Source organism: Arachis hypogaea, chromosome 6 (genome assembly GCF_003086295.3).
Source record: "Arachis hypogaea cultivar Tifrunner chromosome 6, arahy.Tifrunner.gnm2.J5K5, whole genome shotgun sequence".
In the NCBI taxonomy this organism is placed as follows: domain Eukaryota; kingdom Viridiplantae; phylum Streptophyta; class Magnoliopsida; order Fabales; family Fabaceae; genus Arachis; species Arachis hypogaea.
The window spans coordinates 34,382,589-34,388,862 of NC_092041.1; the positions used below are offsets into that span (position 1 = coordinate 34,382,589).

Genomic DNA, 6,274 nt, shown 5'->3' on the forward strand with positions numbered 1-6,274 from the left:
TACTTATGTAATTCATTGGTAGGAACTTCAGATAAGCGTATGAAGATGCCTTCCCTTCCGTCTCTCTACTTTCCTACTGCCTTCATCCAATCCTTCTTACTCCTTTCCATGGCAAGCTTAAGCAAGGGTTTCACCGTTGTCAGTGGCTACCTCCCATCCTCTCAGTGAAAGCGATTGCATATGCTCTGTCACAGCATAGCGGAATTCATCTGTCGGTTCTCAATCAGGCCGGAATAGAATCCAGTGATTCTTTTGCGTCTGTCACTAACGCCCCGCCCTCAGGAGTTTGAAGCACGTCACAGTCATTCAGTCATTGAATCCTACTCAGAATACCACAGACAAGGTTAGACCTTCCGGATTCTCTTGAATGCCGCCATCAGTTCTCGCCTATACCACGAAGACTCTGATCTCACGGAATGGTTGGCTCGTTTGTCAGACGAGCACTCGGTTGTCAGGCGATCAACCATGCATCGTGCAATCAGGAATCCAAGAGATATTCACTAGAGCCTTGATTGTTTGTAGAACAAGAGTGGTTGTCAATCACTTTGTTCATGGGTGAGAATGATGATGAGTGTCACAGATCATCACATTCATCAAGTTGAAGAACAAGTGATATCTTAGAACAAGAACAAGCGGAATTGAATAGAAGAACAATAGTAATTGCATTAATACTCGAGGTACAGCAGAGCTCTACACCTTAATCTATGGTGTGTAGAAGCTCCACCGTTGAAAATACATAAGCATAAGGTCTAGGCATGGCCTGAATGGCCAGCCTCCCAATGATCTAAGATAGCATAAAAATGAAGATAGCTACCAAAGTCTTCTAATACAATAGCAAAAGGTCCTACTTATAAGAACTAGTAGCCTAAGGTGTACAGAAATGAGTAAATGACATAAAAATCCACTTCCGGGCCCACTTGGTGTGTGCTTGGGCTGAGCATTGAAGCATTTTTCGTGCAGAGACTCTTCTTGGAGTTAAACGCCAGCTTTCATGCCAGTTTGGGCGTTTAACTCCCATTTGGGTGCCAGTTCCAGCGTTTAACGCTGGGATTTCTTGAGGTGACTTTGAACGCCGGTTTGGGCCATCAAATCTTATGCAAAGTATGGACTATCATATATTGCTGGAAAGCCCAGGATGTCTACTTTCCAACGCCGTTGAGAGCGCGCCAATTGGGCTTCTGTAGCTCCAGAAAATCCACTTCGAGTGCAGGGAGGTCAGAATCCAACAGCATCTGCAGTCCTTTTTGGTCTCGGAATCAGATTTTTGCTCAGGTCCCTCAATTTCAGCCAGAAAATACCTGAAATCACAAAAAAACACACAAACTCATAGTAAAGTCCAGAAAAGTGAATTTTAACTAAAAACTAATAAAAATATACTAAAAACTAACTAGATCATATCAAAAACATACTAAAAACAATGCCAAAAAGTATACAAATTATCCGCTCATCACAACACCAAACTTAAATTGTTGCTTGTCCCCAAGCAACTGAAAATCAAACAAGATAAAAAGAAGAGAATATGCAATGAATTCCAAAAACATCTGTGAAGATCAGTATTAATTAGATGAGCGGGGCTTTTACTTTTTGCCTCTGAATAGTTTTGGCATCTCACTCTATCCTTTGAAATTCAGAATGGTTGGCTTCTTTAGGAACTCAGAGTCCAGATAGTGTTAATGATTCTCCTAGTAAAGTATGATGATTCTTTGAACAAAGCTACTTATTGAGTCTTGGCTGTGGCCCAAAGCACTCTGTCTTCCAGTATTACCACCGGATACATACATGCCACAGACACATAATTGGGTGAACCTTTTCAGATTGTGACTCAGCTTTGCTAAAGTCCCCAATTAGAGGTGTCCAGGGTTCTTAAGCACACTCTTATTTGCCTTGGATCACAACTCTTATTTCTCTCTTTTTTTTTCGTTTTTCTTTTTCCTTTTTTTTCGGTTTTTTTTTTGAATAGAAATGCTTTTTCTTGCTTCAAGAATCATTTTAATGATTTTTCAGATCCTCAGTAACATGTCTCCTTTTTCATCATTCTTTCAAGAGCCAACATTCATAAACCACAAATTCAAGATACATATGCACTGTTTAAGCATACATTCAGAGAACAAAAATATTACCACCACATCAAAATAATTAAACTGTTATAAAATTCAAAATTCATGCAATTCTTTCTTTTTCAATTAAGCACATTTTTATTTAAGAAAGGTGATGGATTCATAGGACATTCATAACTTTAAGGCATAGACACTAAGACACTAATGATCACAAGACACAAACATGGATAAACATAAGCACTAAAAATTCGAAAAACAGAAGAACACATAACAAGGAAATCAAAGAACGGGTCCACCTTAGTGATGGCGGCTCTTTCTTGCTCTTGAAGATCCCATGGAGTGCTTGAGCTCCTCAATGTCTCTTCCTTGTCTTTGTTGCTCCTCCCTCATGATTCTTTGATCTTCTCTAATTTCATGAAGGATGATGGAGTGTTCTTGATGCTCCACCCTTAGTTGTCCCATGTTGGAACTCAACTCTCCTAGGGAGGTATTTAGTTGCTCCCAATAGTCTTGTGGAGGAAAGTGCATCCCTTGAGGAATCTCAGGGATCTCATGATGAGTGGGGTCTCTTGTGTACTCCATCCTTCTCTTGGTGATGGGCTTGTCCTTGCCAAGGTGGAGGTCTTCTCCAATCATGATGCTATGGATCATGATAGCCCGATCTATGGTAACTTCGGACCGGTTGCTAGTGGGAATGATTGAGCGTTGTATGAACTCTAACCATCCTCTAGCCACGGGCTTGAGGTCATGCCTTCTCAATTGGACCGGCTTTCCCCTTGAATCTTGCTTCCATTGTGCGCCCTCTTCACATATGACTGTGAGGACTTGGTCCAACCTTTGAACAAAGTTGACCCTTCTAGTGTAAGGATGCTCATCTCCTTGCATCATAGGCAAGTTGAACGCCACCCTCATACTCTCCGGACTAAAATCCAAGTATTTCCCCCGAACCATAGTGAGATAGTTCTTTGGATTCGGGTTCACACTTTGGTCATGGTTCTTGGTGATCCATGCATTGGCATAGAACTCTTGAACCATCAAGATTCCGACTTGTTGAATGGGGTTGGTAAGAACTTCCCAACCTCTTCTTCGGATCTCATGTCGGATTTCCGGATATTCACCCTTTTTGAGTGAAAAGGGGACCTCGGGGATCACCTTCTTCAAGGCCACAACTTCATAGAAGTGGTCTTGATGCACCCTTGAGAGGAATCTATCCATCTCCCATGACTCGGAGGTGGAAGCTTTTGCCTTCCCTTTCCTCTTTCTAGAGGTTTCTCCGGCCTTGGATGCCATAATGGTTATGGAAAAACGAAAAAAAGCAACGCTTTTACCACACCAAACTTAAAATGTTTGCTCGTCCTCGAGCAAAAGAAGAAAGAAGAGAGTAGAAGAAGAAGAAATGAGGAAGAGGGAGATGGTGGTGTGTAGGTTGTGTGAAAATGAAGGGTTGAAGAAGGGTATATATAGGAGAGAGGGGGGTAAAGGTTCGGCCATTATGGGTGGGTTTGGGAGGGAAAGTGGTTTGAATTTGAAGGGTGAGGTTGGTGGGGATTTATGAAGGATGGATGTGAGTGGTGAAGAGAAAGATGGGATTTGATAGGTGAAGGGTTTTTGGGGAAGAGGTGTTGAGGTGATTGGTGAATGGGGGAAGAAGAGAGAGAATGATGGTAGGGTAGGTGGGGATCCTGTGGGGTCCACAGATCCTGTGGTGTCAAGGAAAAGTCATCCCTGCACCAAATGGCATCAAAATTCACGTTTTGAGCCATTTCTGGCGTTAAACGCCGGGCTGGTGCCCATTCCTGGCGTTTAACGCCAGGTTCTTGCTCTTTTCTGGCGTTTAACGCCAGTCTGGTGCCCCTTTCTGGCGTTAAACGCCCAGAATGGTGCCAGACTGGGCGTTGAACGCCCAACTGCTAGGCTTACTGGCGTTTGAACGCCAGCAGCATCTTCCTCCAGGGTGTGCTGTTTTTTTTCCTGTTTTTCATTTTGTTTTTGCTTTTTTCATTGTTTTTGTGACTTCTTATGATCATCAACCTACAAAAAAAAGATAAAATAACACAAGAATATAATTAAGTATAAAACATTGGGTTGCCTCCCAACAAGCGCTTCTTTAATGTCATTAGCTTGACAGAGGGCTTCTCATGGAGCCTCAGAAATACTCAGAACCGTGTTGGAACCTCCCAACACCAAACTTAGAGTTTGAATGTGGGGGTTCAACACCAAACTTAGAGTTTGGTTGTGGCCTCCCAACACCAAACTTAGAGTTTGACTGTGGGGGCTCAGTTTGGCTCTGTTTTGAGAGAAGCTCTTCATGCTTCCTCTCCATGATGACAGAGGGATATCCTTGGGCCTTAAACACCAAGGATTCTTCATTCACTTGAATGATCAACTCTCCTCTATCAACATCAATCACAGCCCTTGCTGTGGCTAGGAAGGGTCTGCCAAGGATGATGGATTCATCCATGCACTTCCCAGTCTCTAGGACTATGAAGTCAGTAGGGATGTAATGGTCTTCAACTTTTACCAGAACATCCTCTACAAGTCCATAGGCTTGTTTTCTTGAGTTGTCTGCCATCTCTAGTGAGATTTTTGCAGCTTGCACCTCAAAGATCCCTAACTTCTCCATTACAGAGAGGGGCATGAGGTTTACACTTGACCCTAAGTCACACAAGGCCTTCTTGAAGGTCATGGTGCCTATGGTACAAGGTATAGAAAACTTCCCAGGATCCTGCCTCTTTTGAGGTAGTTTCTGCCTAGACAAGTCGTTCAGTTCTTTGGTGAGCAAAGGGGATTCATCCTCCCAAGTCTCATTTCCAAATAACTTGTCATTCAGCTTCATGATTGCTCCAAGGTATTTAGCAACTTGCTCCTCAGTGACATACTCATCCTCTTCGGAGGAAGAATACTCATCAGAGCTCATGAATGGCAGAAGTAAGTCCAATGGAATCTCTATGGTCTCATTTTGAGCCTCAGATTCCCATGGTTCTTCATTGGGGAACTCATTAGAGGTCAGTGGACGTCCAGTGAGGTCTTCCTCAGTGGCGTTCACTGCCTCTTCTTCCTCCCAGAATTCGGCCATGTTGATGGCCTTGCACTCTCCTTTTGGATTTTCTTCTGTATTGCTTGGAAGAGTACTTGGAGGGAGTTCAGTAATTTTCTTGCTCAGCTGACCCACTTGTCCTTTCAAATTTCTGATGGAGGACCTTGTTTCAGTCATGAAACTTTGAGTGGTTTTGATCAGATCAGAGACCATAGTTGCTAAGTCAGAGGTATTCTACTTAGAACTCTCTGTCTGTTGCTGAGATGATGATGGAAAAGGCTTGCTATTGCTAAACCTGTTTCTTCCACCATTATTATTATTGAAACCTTGTTGAGGTCTCTGTTGACCCTTCCATGAAAGATTTGGATGATTCCTCCATGAAGGATTGTAGGTGTTTCCATAGGGTTCTCCCATGTAATTCACCTCTTCTATTGAAGGGTTCTCAGGATCATAAGCTTCTTCCTCAGATGAAGCTTCCTTAGTACTGCTTGGTGCATTTTGCATTCCAGACAGACTTTGAGAAATCATATTGACTTGTTGAGTCAATATTTTGTTCTGAGCCAAAATGGCATTCAGAGTATCAATCTCAAGAACTCCTTTCTTCTGACTAGTCCCATTGTTCACAGGATTTCTTTCAGAAGTGTACATGAATTGGTTATTTGCAACCATTTCAATCAGCTCTTGAGCCTTTGCAGGCGTCTTCTTCAAATGAAGAGAGCCTCCAGAAGAGCTATCCAAGGACATCTTGGACAGTTCAGAGAGACCATCATAGAAAATACCTATGATGCTCCATTCAGAAAGCATGTCAATGGGACATTTTCTGATCAATTGTTTGTATCTTTCCCAAGCTTCATAGAGGGATTCTCCTTCCTTCTGTCTGAAGGTTTGGACTTCCACTCTGAGCTTACTCAATTTTTGAGGTGGAAAGAACTTTGCCAAGAAGGCATTGACTAGCTTTTCCCAAGAGTCCAGGCTTTCTTTAGGTTGAGAGTCCAACCATGTCCTAGCTCTGTCTCTTACAGCAAAAGGGAATAGCATAAATCTGTAGACCTTAGGGTCAACCCCATTAGTCTTGACAGTGTCACAGATTTGCAAGAACTCAGCTAAGAACTGATGAGGATCTTCCAATGGAAGTCCATGGAACTTGCAATTCTGTTGCATTAGAGAAACTAATTGAGGC

At 42.7% G+C, this 6,274-nt stretch overlaps 1 non-coding gene across 1 annotated transcript; it reads left to right on the forward strand.

Annotated features, from left to right (window-relative positions):
• The first annotated feature begins 5,896 nt into the window (after nucleotides 1–5,896).
• On the forward strand, nucleotides 5,897–6,000 carry LOC112699774 (small nucleolar RNA R71). Its single transcript, XR_003152713.1, has one exon. It is a non-coding gene; the product is annotated as a small nucleolar RNA R71 (small nucleolar RNA).
• The last annotated feature ends 274 nt before the right edge of the window (nucleotides 6,001–6,274 follow it).